This window comes from Cololabis saira, chromosome 4, assembly GCF_033807715.1.
Source record: "Cololabis saira isolate AMF1-May2022 chromosome 4, fColSai1.1, whole genome shotgun sequence".
In the NCBI taxonomy this organism is placed as follows: domain Eukaryota; kingdom Metazoa; phylum Chordata; class Actinopteri; order Beloniformes; family Belonidae; genus Cololabis; species Cololabis saira.
This window is the reverse complement of record NC_084590.1, coordinates 10,767,467-10,784,727: the sequence shown is the minus strand read 5'-3', so window position 1 is coordinate 10,784,727 and position 17,261 is coordinate 10,767,467. Positions and strand designations below refer to the sequence as shown.

General features: G+C 41.6%; 1 protein-coding gene across 2 annotated transcripts in view; it reads left to right on the top strand.

The window, feature by feature from the left end:
* Positions 1–17,261, top strand: part of pak1 (p21 protein (Cdc42/Rac)-activated kinase 1) — a 98,615-nt gene that overhangs the window by 46,450 nt on the left and 34,904 nt on the right. The window contains exon 1 of one of the 2 annotated variants that reach the window (XM_061718822.1): positions 14,199–14,321. The exons of the other annotated variant lie outside the window; for it this stretch is intronic. The gene's annotated coding sequence lies outside the window, so the exon portion shown is untranslated. Of the gene's footprint in view, positions 1–14,198; positions 14,322–17,261 lie in introns of those variants that run through there. 2 annotated transcript variants of the gene reach the window in all.

Below are 17,261 nucleotides of genomic sequence, written 5' to 3'. Positions count from 1 at the left end.
GAAAGGAGTCTGAAAGAAAGAGAGAAAAAGAAAGAAAGAAAGAAATGAGTCTGAAAGAAAGAAAGAAAGAAAGAGAAAGAAAGAAATGAGTCTGAAGAGAGAAAGAAAGAAAGAAAGAAAGAGAAAGAAAGAAAGAATGAGTCTGAAAGAAAGAAAGAAAGAGAAAGAAAGAAAGAAATGAGTCTGAAAGAAAGAAAGAAAGAAAGAAAGAGAGAAAGAAAGAGAAAGAAAGAAGAGAGAAAGAAAGAAAGAAAGAAATGAGCGAGAAAGAAATAAATGAATCTGAAAGAAAGAAAGAAAGAAAGGAGTCTGAAAGAAAGAAATGAGTCTGAAAGAAAGAAAGAAAGAAAGAGAAAGAAAGAAAGAAAGAAATAAATGAGTCTGAAAGAAAGAAAGAAAGAGAAAGAAAGAAATAAATGAGTCTGAAAGAGAGAAAGAAAGAAAGAAAGAAAGAAAGAAAGAAAGAAAGAAATAAATGAGTCTGAAAGAAAGAAAGAAAGAAATGAGCGAGAAAGAAAGAAATGATGATGTGATAGATTTATAGTTACAAAGGTGGAGTTGAATTGGTATTTTTTATCGTCATTTTTATCGTTATCGGGATAAATGCCAGAAATTATTGTGATAAATTTTTTAGTCCCTACCGCCCATCCCTAATTTCACGTGCATATAGCTTGGACTTGCGTGGTCGTGGTCTGTATTAAAGAACACTTGGAAACTCCCACATCCTTGTGGCTTGAGTTTCAGCTGGAGGTTGTTTCTTTCAGCTGTGCAGCTCGGTGTGGCGTCTCCAGTCAGACGTTACTCTGCATGTTATGTCTCTTACAAACACCTGGGATCGCTGCGTGAATCGTGCCACGGTCAAATGCACAAATCCTCTTTGTGTCTCTGTGTTTGACGTCGTGTTCCCCTCATGTCCTGCTAGTTTGACGACTGTGAGGACCATAACTTATCATCCGACACCAGCGCCGCCACAGCTCTCAGGATAATGGCATCAAAAACACACTGAGCCAGTGATTTAATAGGTTTAATGCACACAGAAAAGGAGACATTTAGTTACGGTTGTAAATTGTGTTGGGTTTCGTTCTATGTATTTTAGTGTTTAGTATTTTAAAATTCTTTTATAGTCAGTAAAGAGATGTGATCATGGATTTTTGTCAAAAAATTTTACTCACTTTTCAAAGTTTTGATCAGCTGCTATTCACAATTAAAGTTCATAATCACAGGTCAAGTGAACTGTAATTCTGACATGTGGAACACAAAACGGGATCGGAATCGTCATCCTCAAAGGCCTTACGGTAAAGCGGCTAAACAAAAGACACAATGTGCAAGTCTTAAAGAATATACATATAAACAAGAAAAAAACTATTTTTAAAAGAAATATGTTCTGCATGTACAGTATAAGGCAGGAAAGAGTGGATCTACATATACATACACACAGTATGGACCGGTTGATGAGTTAGTTCTTAGTTCTGGTTTGGGGGGAGCAGTAGGGCTGGGCGATATATCGAGATTTTAATATATATCGATATATTTTCAAACGCGATATGGTACGAGACAATATCGTTTATATCGATTTAAATTATTATTATTATTTATTTTTTTTATGATTTTGATATAGCTTATTTTGTGACAAATTGACTTGAATGTTTTATTTGAGATTTGCACAAATGTTTTGTTATTTGCACAACTGTCAACCTCAGTGGAAAAGTCTGCCTGTTACTGTCTACATTGTATTAATTGCAGTGTATTTTAATTTAATTGTTATGCAGGAAAGGGATATTTGTTTTATTTTATTCAAGAAGCATTTTATTCTATATATGCAGGCAGTTTATCTTTATTTCATTTGTTTTATACATTTTGATATTGTGCAGACCTCTGTTAATAAAGGAACCTGTGTGACATTTGGCACGAGGCTTTGTATTAAAACTGACTGTTTTTTTAAGGGTTTGGCTCAGAAAAAATGAAGCTAACAGAGATGCTATGCTATAATGCTTTGGGGGAAACCCCAATTATGGCACAGAAAAAATATCGAGATATATCGAGTATCGTCATTCAGCTAGAAAATATCAAGATATGACTTTTGGTCCATATCGCCCAGCCCTAGGGAGCAGCATGGTGGGGGAGGGCAAAGCAGCTAGAGAGTTCAGTTTCCAGGTGGATGAGGCTATTGCTCGTGAGTCTGGTGTTGTAGATGTCCTGAAGGATGGAAGAGAGGCATCCATTATCCTTTCAGATGGCACTGGCGGAAACACGTAAAGGTAGGGTAAGTGATTTCTGGATGTCATGTCTGTTGGTATTTCATATAAAACGCCCCTCTCTGTCCCTCCAGTGCTCCTTGAGCACACTCCACCGTCCCTTTAATACTTTTTGGATGCTTCTGTGTTTTGTGATTGTAATGTGGACCAGCGACATGGGATGGGCTTTAAACACAAAGGATTGTGGGTAGAACAAGCGGGACGGTGACATGTGATGGATTTACTTTACCTTTATCAGACGTTCCTGGAGCCTGAATGCAGCGAACACCTCCACCTGCCTGCCGAGGTGTGTGTGGAGACACAGAAGGCTGTGTGTGTGTGTGTGTGTGTGTGTGTGTGTGTGTGGAGACACAGAAGGCTGTGTGTGTGTGTGTGTGTGTGTGTGTGTGTGTGTGTGTGTGTTGTGTGTGTGTGTGTGTGTGTGTGTGTGTGTGTGTGTGTGTGTGTGAGTGTGTGTGTGTGTGTGTGTGTGTGTGTGTGTGTGTGTGTGTGTGTGTGTGTGTTTGGACATACCTCCTGCCATGACACAGTCTGTTATCCGATCACATGCCCTCTCTCCTTTCATTCACTCTCCCTTCCCTCTTTTCTCTCTCCAACTTTTCTCTGCCGGTACCTGCGTGTCCTTTCATTCTTTTATATTTACACTTCCTCTCTGTCCTTTCCTCCTCCAGTGTATCTCCCTCCACGCCCCCACTCAGGCTCTCCGGGTCCCTCTTTCATGACACAGCACCACCCACACCCCCTCCTCTCGCTTTCTCATTTTCTCTTTCCCCTCGTCTATCCTTTATCTTATGTTTGGCAACTTCCTCCTCTTCAAAATTGCCATCTGTCCCTTTACCACACAAACACACTCTTGCAGACTCTCTCACTGATTGCTACCTGACAAAAAAACTCAAGTTTTGACACTTTTTAAAACATTGTCCACTCTCTCCTTTGGTGCAGATGGTTCTGAGCAGAAAAACTTCTTGTTCTTCAAAATAAAGATGTTCGCTGGCAGCACGTTTGTTTTGGTTAAAATGAGTTTTCATGATCGAGCTGATACTCAAGTATCATTATGTGACGTCCATACCAAATAAAACCTTAAAAAACTTTATGGACTCAGGAAAAATGGTTTTGTCGGGAATCACAGAGTCAAAAGACCAAAGTGCGTCGGGGAGCGAGTTTGATGAAATAACGTTGTTTGTGTAGGATGGCAGTTAATGAGCCTGCGTGCGGCTCACTGTACAGAGTTATGTTCCACAGAGACGGATCTCAGCATCGTCAGGCTGATCAGGATGAAAGAAGAGTTGTCTTGAATACAGCAACACTCATGATACTGGTTAAACAGGGGTTTCTCCAGAGGTCCAAACTTCAAAGAGCTAAATTATACTGGGTGTGGTTCAGATGTGTGTGTGTGTGTGTGTGTGTGTGTGTGTGTATTTCAGCTCCAAAGAGGATTCAGTGTGACGCGTGTTCACATGCATCCATGTATGTATGAATCGTGCTGTAAAATATGTAAAAATATACATTTGAAGTCTGTGCCCTGGGGTTTGCTTCATCGCCATGACGACTTGATGCTGGATTTGAGAGCAGACTGGGTAGACAAATTTTGATTTCTTTCCATCTCTCTCTGCTCTTTGTCCTCCGTTCAGACTGCTTTGGCTGAGTTTTTTCCGTCCGTGTGCAGAAACACATCAGGTGCATGAACTGAACTGTTGCCTTCTTGTTTCAGTCTTGTTGTGTTTTGTTTATCAGTTGTGTATCTGTGCAGAAGGCTGCAGTTAAACCTCCGTTTGTCCTTTTCTTCATCCTTCAGCAGAAGTGATAAACAGTAATCATGTTAGAAAGACGTACTGCAGCTTTATTCAGCCTCCCTTCTTAAACTGAGCCTTTGCAGTGATCCCAGGAAGGCACATTTCTGCTTGTCCCGTTTCCTCGTCTTATTAGTTTTTAGCCACAGATCATCTCTCGGGTAGCTCAGTCGGAGCAGAAGAACTCAATGACATGAAGGCTGGTTGTCCCGGTGGGACGCACACAGCAGTGCTGGTCACGGTGTCGCTGAGGCCGCCCTTTAGCAACGTGTTGGATTGGGATTTATGGGTCTCCATAGCAACCATACAAGTAGCCTATCTGCAAGATCTGGGTTGCTCTGTTTCTATTTGTCTACTCTGTAGTTACCAAATGCTAGGTGATGGTTTCTGGTAGCTGGCATTGCTCGGTTCCTTTTGTTTATTAACATGGAGCTCAGACGTGGCAACAGTACGGTAGCCGATACCCGCCATTGCTGAAAATAAAAGTAACGCTGCAAACAGAAACAAACGCCGCTGCAAATTAAAGAAACGCTGCAAATAAAAACAAACGCTGCTGCAAATAAAAGAAACACTACAAATATAAAGAAACCCCGCTGCAAATAAAATAATAAACACTGCTGCAAATTTAAAATAACCGATGTAAATAAAAAAGCCACAACGGAAGTGAATTACCGGGGACTATTTTTGCTGATGCACCGGTGTTTTTTACGTGAGAGGAGAAGAAGAAGACGAAGAGAACGTAAGAGAAAAGGAAGAAATAAGAAGAGCGAGGAGTAAGAAGAACAACGAACGAGAAAATAAGTGAAAAGGTTAGTGTTCAACGTCGCTACGTGTAATTTTTCTTCTTCTTCTTCTCCTCTCACGTAAAAAACACCGGTGCATCAGCAAAAATAGTCCCTGGTAAAAATAGTACCTGGTAATTCACTTCCGTTGTGGCTTTTTTATTTGCGTCGTTTTTTTATTTTATTTGCAGCAGCGTTTATTTTATTTGCAGCAATGGCGGGTCTCGGCCACCGTACATCAGAGCAAATGAATTATCTTATGTAAGTTGAAACTGGTAAATGTTGAACAACAGTAATCTTTGCTGACATTGCTACAATCCGTTTTTCTAACCGGCTTGAAAAGTGATGAAGAACAAATCGTAGCGGGAATTACGATACGAAGAAGTCTCAAAGTCGGCATCGACTCGGTGCGTAGTTCCACTTGTGGAGAGGTGACCGGCGTATAGTCCCCTGCTGCAGCTTTCATACGTCATTGGTTCAGCGTTAAAGCGTTAACCAAGCTTCTGCATGCACGGACTCCTGCATTAACTCAGACACGGGTGTCCAAGTTAAGTGACCAAGTCTGTAACTTTGGTACAAAACCAGACGTTATTTTTACTTTTTCGTCCTGCAAGGTAGGGCTGGGCGATATGTCCTCAAATCCATATCACAATAAATTTGCCAGTTTTACCTCGATAACGATAAATGTACGATAACCCTTAGGCGGCAAAAAAAAAAAATCAAAATTTTCTGATTGGCTGATTGGTCGGTGACTCTAGACCAGGGGTCGGCAACCCACAGCTCTAGAGCCGCATGCGGCTCTTTAGCGCCGCCGTAGTGTTTGACCCTTTTTTTTTCCTTTTTTTTCTTTTTTTTCTCCTCTTTTTTCTCTTTTTTTTCTTCCTTTTTCCCTTCCTTTTTAATCTCGACATTTGGACTTTTTTCTTGAGATTGTACTTCAACATGAATCTCGACATTTCAACTTTTTTCTCGAAATTTTGACTTTTTTCTCGACATTTCGACTTTTTTCTCGACATTTCGACTTTTTTCTCGAAGTGCATAATGAAAAGAAAAATCTTCCCCCAGTTATAACTAATATAGATACATGCAGCATGTGTTGCCTTCATTCTAAGGCTTATACAAGACTTTTCATTTTTTGCGGCTCCAGACATATTCGTTTTTTGTGTTTTTGGTCCAATACCCCGACCCCTGCTCTAGACAGCTGCTCTGAGTTGAGAGCTCAGTGCACGGCAGCGTACCGTGACTGGTTTGTAAGATGGGCTGTTGGGTTTACTGTGTGCTGAAGTTAATTTCTCCGGGTCAGAAATGCCATGTGGGGCGTGAGTGTGTGAACTTGTTGAAATGCTCAGGTCTCACACTGGACAGCTCTATTATGTCAGCCGCTTCTTCCTTTGAACCACCAGCCATTTTCTTGGGTTTCCCGTCTCATTCAGACTGGATGGGTCGGTCACGTGATTACAGACAGTTATTTTCTTTTTTTATCAAAACACCGGACTTACCAACATGGGAAAATTGACGTCCGTTATCGGAGTGAATGTCGGTAAGGGTACATTTCCGTTTTATCGCCCAGGCCTACTGCAAGGTCTCATCTAGCTTGTTACTTGGGTTTTATCAACACTCCTAGTTCTTTCTTGAGGCGTTCTGATACCAGACTGTCTCTGCCATCCCTGTAATGCACTTCCATCGATCCTCATCCTCTGCTCAGACTCCTCTGCATCCGTCCTCGCCCCGACTGTTACGCTCTTCTGCTTCCACATTCTTATGCAGCACTCGACCCGCTGCTCTTCTGCCTCCTGTTACGACCTCCCAAGGTGCAGCAGAGTCGTAACAGCTCCCACCTTTGTACCATTAAAACAGGACTGTGAAGCGGCAGAAAGGTGATAGAGACAAACACAACGATCACAATGATCGTGCATGAATTTCCTCGCTGGGATCTGACTCATTTTGGTATGTTCTTTATTTGTATGTAAATTTCTCTATTCGCTGCTTCAAAATTATAAATTGAATGCCCCCTAGTTAACATACACTTGCATAGCAGCTAATTAAACCTGTGTGTGTTTGTTTACGTGCACAGGGAGGAAATAAAGTCCGAGCAGCAGGTTTCATTTTTCTGTCTAATTGAGCATAAATCTGTGCACAGATGTGTACAGGCGTGGCATTAAAACTGGGTTTGTTGACTTGTACCCACACAAATGGGCAGTCCAGAGCAGCAGATAACAGACAGAGGCCCATTTTCATGTGTCTGCTGTCTCTTTGGAGATAAAAACCCAACTTTGGGCACGCTTCCATCTAGGTTATCTTTTAAAATGATGACGAATGAGGAGGAGAAAATGAAACGTGTGATTGCATCTCCTGATTTCGTTTGAAGTAAAACTGCATTTATTTTGGAAGGAGCGGCGTAGTTCCAGTTATCTGCAGTTATGGGGACAAGAGTTTTGATAATAGATCTTCAGATTCTCTCAATTTCTGCCTTGACAGCGAGAATAAAGAGCGAGATATCAGGAGGTGGTGAAGCTCTGTTGAGAGAGGAGGGGAAAAAAAGCAATTACATAAGTTGTTTGTATGTATCGGTCAAAGACGTGCATGCGTGGAGGAGTTGTGTGCCTGTGTCCGTAGCTTCCAGTAAATGCGGCTGCAGAGGCTGATATAACACTGCCAGGAAGTGTTAACGATTAAAGGCAGCCGCCACTTGAGATATGTATATTTTTATGCATCCACATAACAAGCCTCCATTTGCTGGCATGATCTCACACAATAAACGCTAACGGCAGCAGAGACGGAGGTGAAGGTCCAGGTAAATGGGGTTTTATTGAATCCGCTAATTGCTGTGAATCAATAGTCACAACGACGCTGATCCAGCAGTCATTTGTTTGATTTCAGGTTTAAAGCCTGCAAGTGACCTTAAATGAAGATGTTTTGACTCTCGGGCCTTCTCCTGGTGGCGTGAAACACCTCCCAGGAAGTATCCCGCCGCCATGTCCAGGCGCTGCTCCTCTCCATGCTGAGGACCTCCACTCAGACTAGACTCAAGTTCAACACCTCCAGCACCTCCAGCCCCTCCAGGTCCAGCTCAGGCTGCATCTTCTCAGTCTTTCTCAACGTCCTGCACAAGCTCAGAGTGTTTTTCCCATAGACATTTATACGTAGACGCCTCATGACATGCTGGAACGCAATCCAGCGTCGCCGCCATATTGGATGGGTCTCCTCACTCCAGGCTAAATTAACTACACTGGAGTTACAGTTATAGAGTTATAGAGTTACAGAGTTACAGAGTTACAGTTACAGTTACAGAGTTACAGTTACAGAGTTACAGAGTTACAGTTACAGAGTTACAGTTACAGAGTTACAGTTACAGTTACAGAGTTACAGTTACAGAGTTACAGAGTTACAGTTACAGAGTTACAGTTACAGAGTTACAGTTACAGTTACAGAGTTACAGTTACAGAGTTACAGTTACAGTTATAGAGTTACAGTTACAGTTATGCAGTTACAGAGTTACAGTTATAGAGTTACAGTTATAGAGTTACAGTGACAGAGTTACAGTTACAGTTACAGAGTTACAGTTACAGTTATACAGTTAGAGTTAGTTACAGTTATAGAGTTACAGTTACAGAGTTACAGTTACAGTTATAGAGTTACAGTTACAGAGTTACAGTTATACAGTTACAGAGTTACAGTTACAGTTATAGAGTTAAAGTTACAGTTACAGTTACAGTTACAGAGTTACAGTTACAGAGTTACAGTTACAGTTATAGAGTTACAGTTACAGTTATGCAGTTACAGAGTTACAGTTATAGAGTTACAGAGTTACAGTTACAGTTATAGAGTTACAGAGTTACAGTTACAGAGTTACAGTTACAGTTATAGAGTTACAGTTACAGAGTTACAGTTACAGAGTTACAGTTACAGTTATACAGTTAGAGTTAGTTACAGTTATAGAGTTACAGTTACAGAGTTACAGTTACAGTTATAGAGTTACAGTTACAGTTATAGAGTTACAGTTACAGAGTTACAGTTATACAGTTACAGAGTTACAGTTACAGTTATAGAGTTAAAGTTACAGTTACAGTTACAGTTACAGAGTTACAGTTACAGAGTTACAGTTACAGTTATAGAGTTACAGTTACAGTTATGCAGTTACAGAGTTACAGTTACAGAGTTACAGTTACAGTTATAGAGTTACAGTTACAGTTATGCAGTTACAGAGTTACAGTTATAGAGTTACAGAGTTACAGTTACAGTTATAGAGTTACAGAGTTACAGTTACAGAGTTACAGTTACAGTTATAGAGTTACAGTTACAGAGTTACAGTTACAGTTATAGAGTTACAGTTACAGAGTTACAGTTACAGAGTTACAGTTACAGAGTTACAGTTACAGAGTTACAGTTACAGAGTTACAGTTACAGTTACAGAGTTACAGTTACAGTTACAGAGTTACAGTTAGTGCCAGCACACGCAAGAAGCTGCAAAACAGTTCTTTTTCAAGGGTTTTATCTCCCCAGCCCCAGTTCAAGCGTAACAGGGTATAAGACCCTGGAATGACCTGGATTTATTTTTATAGATATATTTATTGAGGGGAATAAGAGAGAAAAAAAAAAGATTTACAATAACAATAGAAATATCAATATTTTCCCCTTTTTTAACTTTTCAAAACAATAATTTAATAAAAATAAATAAATAATATTAACGTGAGGAACCAGAGCGGCCTCCCCACGTACAAGGGGATCAGGCAAAACTGGACCTGGGTGATGAGGTGTAAAAAACCCTTGCAGAGCGTGGAATGCCAAAAAAATAAGGCTTTTTACTTGATGTAAAAAAAAAACACAGACATACAGGCGGATGGCAAAATCACTATTCTAAAAACCCAAGGCACAATGGGGCATAGCCTCTCAACAAGCTTCCTCCATTCAGCAGAGCCCTCTTCTGGTATGCAGCTGCTGTTTATAAACCCAGGCAGGGTGGAGAGGTTGATTGGACACAGGTGTGCCACAATCAGCAGAACCAGGCACACCTGTGTGCTGCTCCCCCGCAGACCACGCCCAATCCTCCACTCTGCCACACACATTAAAAAAAAATCCGGTGATGGTGAGAAGGGGAGGGGTTGCTCACTTTCTCACAATTAATAAGAAAGAAAGAAAAAATAAATATTAATAAATAAATACAACACACCCCTCTCCCCTTCAAATAATATCAAATGGACAATCAAACTTGTTTCTTTATTAAAATATAAAATTAATTAATTTATACATTTATCAATATGCCATACAAATATGTCTTTGTTAAAGGAGCTTGAGGCTCCTTTTAAGAAATGAGACTCTCTAGCGCCACCCTTCACCACGACGGCCATCGGGGGTACTGCAGCCAACAGTGAAGCCGGCACGGGAGAACGGGGAGAACGTGCATGCAGCGTCATGTGACGTCACATCCGCAGGACAGCGCGGGAAACTCGGCCCCAGCACTGCAGCACATTTTGCAGCACACAGCCTGTTCAAGGCAACGGAGAGATACACTAGAGGAATCATTCTTTTGGGTTTGGAACGCTTCATCTGACATTATTACTAGAAAACTTAAAATGTTTATGAATTTTTTTTCATACATCCTGCCTCAATCCTGCCTCAAGCTCCTTTTAAAGAGCATAATACAAAGTCTTTCAGCATAAAAGTACGTATTTTTAATGTGTGACAGCGTCCTGTATCATAACTAAATCTCTGCCGTTTGTAACAAACCAAACCGTGTGAAAATCAGGTAAAAATCCGGGGAGTTATGGATGATTGTAGTCGGGGATAAAACCTTCCTCAGTAGAAATAAATGCACTTGGGGCCGTTGGAGACCCATCCAAGATGGCGGCCGCGCTGACCGTCAGCTCCAATAGGCAGCTTCAGTCTATGAGGCGTCTACGTATATACGTCTATGGTTTTTCCCACCGTAGTTAGGTAGCGATTGGAGAAGTGGTGGGCAGCACTTATCAGTCTGTTGAATAAAACGTCCTCATCGAAGCCTCAACTTCCCTTCAGGAAGCATCTACGCCTTGAATCATGTGATCACAGCATCTCACACGATGTCAGGTTTCTTCCCCTCTTACAACACTGTCAGGCAGCCGTTTGGGGTAATGTTCTTCCCGACCTTGAAGACCTTTTTGTATCAGGCGTAATTCAGGAATTGTTTGAGAAAAGCTGCTTGGCTTTTCCTTTCCCCTGCAGAGCTTCTCTCGGCTCCGAGTGCAGACTAAATACTTTTGATTCCTTCAGACTTGGATAGTAGTAGCTTGGTGGGAGATGGATGAAATAGAAGAGTAATGGTTTTCATAGCTGAAAGAGGAGCGAGGAAGTCGTCGGCCGGAGAAATGGATGCGTCGCTCTTGACAACTCAGACAGCCGGTGACTCACGAGGACTCGCCAGTGTCACCCTTTTAGTGCTCGTGTTGTCATTGGGGATATCATCTACGGTCTCTGACTAGGAATGGGCGATATTTTACCGTTCACGATATACCGTCAAAAAATTTCCTCACAATAAGAATTTGTCATCTCGCGGTAAAAACGATACATTCCCATTGATGATGTTTTTGTGTGAAACTGATTTATGGTCCTGTGTTAAATCCATGCACAACGTACAGGAAGGAAGGAAGGAAGGAAGGAAGGAAGGAAGGAAGGAAGGAAGGAAGGAAGGAAGGAAGGAAGGAAGGAAGGAAGGAAGGAAGGAAGGAAGGAAGGAAGGAAGGAAGGAAGGAAGGAAGGAAGGAAGGAAGGAAGGAAGGAAGGAAGGAAGGAAGGAAGGAAGGAAGGAAGGAAGGAAGGAAGGAAAAAAAGAAGGAAGGAAGGAAGGAAGGAAGGAAGGAAGGAAGGAAGGAAGGAAGGAAGGAAGGAAGGAAGGAAGGAAGGAAGGAAGGAAGGAAGGAAGGAAGGAAGGAAGGAAGGAAGGAAGGAAGGAAGGAAGGGAAAAAAGAAGGAAGGAAGGAAGGAAGGGAAAAAAGAAGGAAGGAAGGAAGGAAGGAAGAAAACAGGAAGGGAAAAAAGAAAGAAAGATTCCCATTGTTGACGTTTTTGTGTAACAAACATGGCAGATCTCTTTTTTATTGTCATTTTTATCGTTATCCGGATAAATGCCAGAAATGATCGTGATACATTTTTTAGTCCACACCGCCCATCCCTATCTCTGACACAGCAGTGTGATGTCATCACTCAGACGCGTGTCAAACAAACACTACAGTGAATAAAGTGTGACACCACCGCTGTGTGATCACCGTCTCATTCTGTAATGTACACAGAGACCGCTTGTGCATTGTGTGCTGGATTTGATAACGTTATACGTTTCATGAATTGAAAATATATTCTTTTTGTATATTTGGGCCGGTACTGAAGAGTAGCAAGGGTAAAGTTTATATTCTGGGAATAAACGTGGCTGATAAACCTGTGTTTTAGTTTGTATGAATGGCTGAAAGAGTGGTAGCCTCATGAAGATTCCTTTCTCTCTCTCTCTCTTTTTATGTTTTTGGCACCGATGCAGAGCTACCACTGAGAGAAAACAGTTTATTTTAAATTAGAAAGACATCCTTCAACACAAGTGATGTCTTGTCTAACACTTGAAACCTCTGTACATCGTGCCAGTATAAATAATCAGAGGCTCATGTCTCCAGACTCTGCTTGAGAAACTAAAGAAGTAAAAGATCTCTGCAGTGAGTTCAGCTGTCAGCCAGGATACGATCAATGCCTGTGAAAATAACTCTCCTGCACAGCAGGGGGCGCTGCTCAATATAGTCTTTGATAACTGAACCCAGAAATCCAATATATATTCATAAATGAAATGAATAAGTAAAGGTGCTTTTTTCCCTCTTTTTTGAGAGGCAAATGGAGAAAGATGGTTCAAGACTGATTGCCTGATTTGAGCGAGTGAACCTCCTTATGTTGTCATTCGGTGGGTTTCTGTGACACTTTTTTGCTAAAGAAAAGCGACAAGTCTGAAATCGTGACAAAGGTACCTCTGCGGAGGTTCTGTGTTTCCGTTGAGCGGTGTTTTTTCTTTCCATGAGCGTAACTCAAAGCAAAGAAAAAGATCCCCAAGAAAATGATTGAAAACATCTCCAGCTTTGGCCAAATTATCATAACTGTTGCTCCCTCCGTTGGAAAAAAAACCCCCAAAACATTCCCATTACACTTTTGCAATAAACCAGATTATTGACTTGAAAGCATAAAAAGGTTTTTGTGATACAAAAACAATTTAGAAAACAATTTAGAAAAAGATAGCAATCTGCCTTGAGGAAGGCCTACATGGCCGAAAAATGTTGGCATTTTAACTTTTTCTAAGCCATGATTTAATAAAGGCCTTTTATATTTTCTAACTTCTTGAGTGCCTCGGTTTTTCTAAATTGTTTTTGAATCTTTTGGATCCCCATGCCGAAGAGCACCTGAAGTATACTCTTTTTTTTTTTTTACACCCAGCAGCACTCCATGCGTTTGTAGTTGCCTTAAGGTTTTTGTGATAGTTGGCAGATTAGTTTTTTTAGTCAGAGGCATCTTGGTGACGGGGTTTTCTTTTGGACATTTAGGTTTTGCATCAGTCTATTGACGCCTCTCCTCTTCTCTCTTCCTCCATTTGCACCATTCGCACCTTGAATCATGTGATCCAAACATCTCACAAGTCAACGCAGCAATTAAACATCTTCAACAAAAGCACTCTTATCCACTTTCCGGTTGATTAAAAGATCGTTCGATCACGTTCTCAACAAACACAAGTGACTCTGACGTCACCTGGCAATAAAACCCAGCGAAGGATCAAAGGTCCCGGTGAGACGGGTGCGGGTGGAGGTTTCAGTGCCTTGCTCAGCTGCACGTCAGACAATAGTCTGGACCTATTTATAGGACGAAGTCTCTGTTTACAGTAAACGGGGAAAACCCTCCAAAACTCGTTTTTGGAGATCATTTTTAGGGGATCCTCTGAAGCGTGCATGACTGCGTGCATAACTGCGTGTGCACGCGTGTCATGCAGCAGACAGTGTGTTGGTTTGTTTGAAAACGGGTCTCTGCCGAAACTGACGGCTTGGTCTGAAATGTGAAACCTCTGCCGTCTCCCCCCGTGTGTGAAGTGTGTGTGTGTGTGAAGTGTGTGTCTGTGTGTTACATTGCAGACAACAAAAACATCCTCACTTCCCTTCAAACATGGATTGTTTGCATGAGTAACGACTGTAACACTCACCGTGCTTTAGTGCCACATTCCGTGTGTGTGTGTGTGTGTGTGTGTGTGTGTGTGTGTGTGTGTGTGCACGTGTGTGTGCGCGTGTGTGCGTGCGTGTCGTACCCACTTCCTGGTGTGACTCACCTTGTGACTGTGACATCAGCGTGGTGGTGAGCAGGATCGGTGAAAAGGCCCGCAGGTTCCCGTCCGGAACTCAGACCTCAGTGTTCCCGGCACTCTCTCATCACACACAAGGATTTTATTTGCCCTTTTCATTTGTTTCTCTGGATCATCTTTGGACTTTAAAACCTGTTTTACTACTTCGGTAAGATCAACCAGCTGCTCTGTTTCATTCATGTAACAATAAAATGTTTACATTTGACTTTTGTTAAATATTTCTTCTTGTGGCGGAAGAGTCGAGTCTTATTAACATTCAACTAAATTCAATTAAATGAAACGCTGATGCTGGGTTTCTTTCTGTTTTTTTTTTCCGAAAAGGCATCGAGTACAAGATGCTAACACACACACACACACACACACACACACACACACACACACACACACACACACACACACGCACACACGCACACACGCGCAGCAGCAACTGACCAAAAGAAAACATTGGTGCTGCTGATGCTGACAACTATTTATATCTTAAGATTTATGAGTAAATATTTCATGTCTGAGAAGAAAATAAGTCATTTTTTTCTGGGACGAATGCTGTTTGAATCAAACTGAACTAAAACTACAGCTTGATTGGGGATAAATGCATCCAAACAAGCATTTTCTTTCCTTTCCTCCAGGTCTTGTGGTGACATTTTGCGTCTTCCTCTCAGTGCAAACTCTTTGTGACAGCCCTCTTAGCCCCATTACTACACATGATGGCTTTCTACGCTCGTGAAAACAGCTGGGTCATAGATTTTGTTGCTGTGAAACACTTCACGATGGTTTTAATCACATTATCTTGTCAAAGTTAATTCTGATGGAATGTGCCGATGCAGGTTGAGAAACTGGTCACACACATCAGGAGTAAAACCTTTTTAAAAGCTTTAGTTTTGTCTCATCCAGAGCTAGAGATGATCTACGGGGGTGGGGGGGTGAAGTTTTCTCTTGGTTTAGTTTGTCTGTGGCTCTTCAAAAGGTCAGCTTTACCAAAAAAAACCCACGAGAAGTCGCAAAAATGATTCCACATCAGCCACACGGGAACGGCCACCGCCTGACTTTGATTCACCTGCAGTCACCGGCGTGAAGGGAAAGCTCAGTGCAGATTATCTCCAAAAGTGCAAATGATTTGTCCAGTTAGTCTGTCAATTATAGCTGGTCCACCTCAGCTGTTTCCTTAATCCCAGCATGCAAAAGCGCAGGAGGATTTTGGCTTGAACTCACTGAGTCTACACGTATTCAGGAGGGACAGAGTTTGGATCAATTTCCAAGCAAATGAGTGGCTAATTTATGTGTGAGCAGACTTTTTGCTGCAGCTCCTCAGAGGTTCACGTGGGGTTGAGTCCCGCGTCCAGATCAGCCCAAACTTCACCGCTTCCCCGGAGCAGAGCGGATGCTGCGGATGAGTTCATGTTGAGTTCAACATTCACTTCAGTCTTTCACTCTGGGCTTTTTTTTTTAGATCGTTTTTAGTCCCAGTGAATCCTTTTTCTTGTTTAATGACTGTGTCAGGAGCTCCCCGCGTGCATGTTGTCAGGTGAAAGCACAGACGCAGACAGCTGCTTCTCGTTTCCTGCAGAGGAATACATGAATTTCTTCATGGGGATAAATTTGTGACTCATCTATCGTGGTATTGCTTATCCGTGCGTTCGTGTGTCTGAGCGTGTTAGTTTTATTTGGTCGGAGTGGCTCTGACCTACATAGATCTTCCTCGTGGGTCTCGGTGTTCAGTCGAGCGTTTAGCTGATCAGGTTAGGTCGGCCCGCAGGTCGCACGTTTGATTCTGTGCATTTTCATCAGGGCGTCGTGGCAACTTTTTATTTTTAACATTCTAATGATGCAACCAGAGGTGTCAATTAAGGTGTCTTACTTAAGTAGAAATTTTGGTTAAATTTTGGTTATCTATACTTCACTGGAGTAATTATTTTTCAGACGACTTTTTACTTTTACTCCTTACATTTTCACACAATTATCTGTACTTTTTACTCCTTACATTTTAAAAACAGCCTTGTTACTCTATTTCATTTGGGCCTTTAATAAAAACTATCCAGTTAAATTGCTCCATCCGGATAGAGTGAATTTGGTTGTGGTTGTTTCAGATGTTCTTGTCCAGTTTTGTTCTTACATCCGTTCCCTCAGATTCCTGCAACTAAACTTGGATGTACATTCCAATAAAGGTTAGGATAAATGATAAAATGCCTCTGAAGTTTGACTTTTTGCACCATTACAATACTTATAGGCAACTAGTCATCATATCTCCTGCTCTCTGAAACACATGTTAATGCTCAATAGTACACATATATGGTTCTTTAATATATTTGCATTATACTAAGATGCATTCATTTTCAATGGATTTGTCCTTAATGGCCTTTTCCCCCCTTACATTACTTTTACTTTTATACTTGAAGTAGTTTTGAAACCAGTACTTTTATACTTTTACTTGAGTAAAAAACTTGAGTTGATACTTCAACTTCTACAGGAGTATTTTTAAACTCTAGTATCTATACTTCTACCTGAGTAATGAATGTGAATACTTTTGACTCCTCTGGATGCAACACCCAACATTCAGCATAACGGTCTGAGTACGTGGCCCTGCGACGGACCGGTCCAGGTTGCATCCCTGCCTCTCGCCTGTAAAGAGCTGGGATAGACTCCAGCAGACCTCTGTCACCCTGCACAGGATAAAAACATGGGAATAGAGAAGATGGCATCTAGGGGCAAAACCAATGTTTCTGTCAACAACAAATCCATCTCCTTTTTTGATATAAGTGCAAAACATCTGTGTTCATGTGGAACCAAGAGAGAGCCAGTGTTGAACTCCAGCTAACAGAGATCTCATCACAGATGAGCGTCTGTGCTGCAGCGCTGTTCCATTTAGGGCTGGAATATTTGAACTGAATTGGGTCTTAACTATCGTCTATTGGAGGTTTATTTTCTGACTAGAGTTTGATTGGCCGAGCGATGTCTTGCTTTCAGACCACCGAGGTGAACGCAGCCTCGGCCCCCCCTCATCCAGGTCCAAAGACCATGAAGGAGATGCTGATTTTGATTGTAGCTTTGATGTAGAAAGAAACGCACAACAACCCGGACATCAGCTGTATAT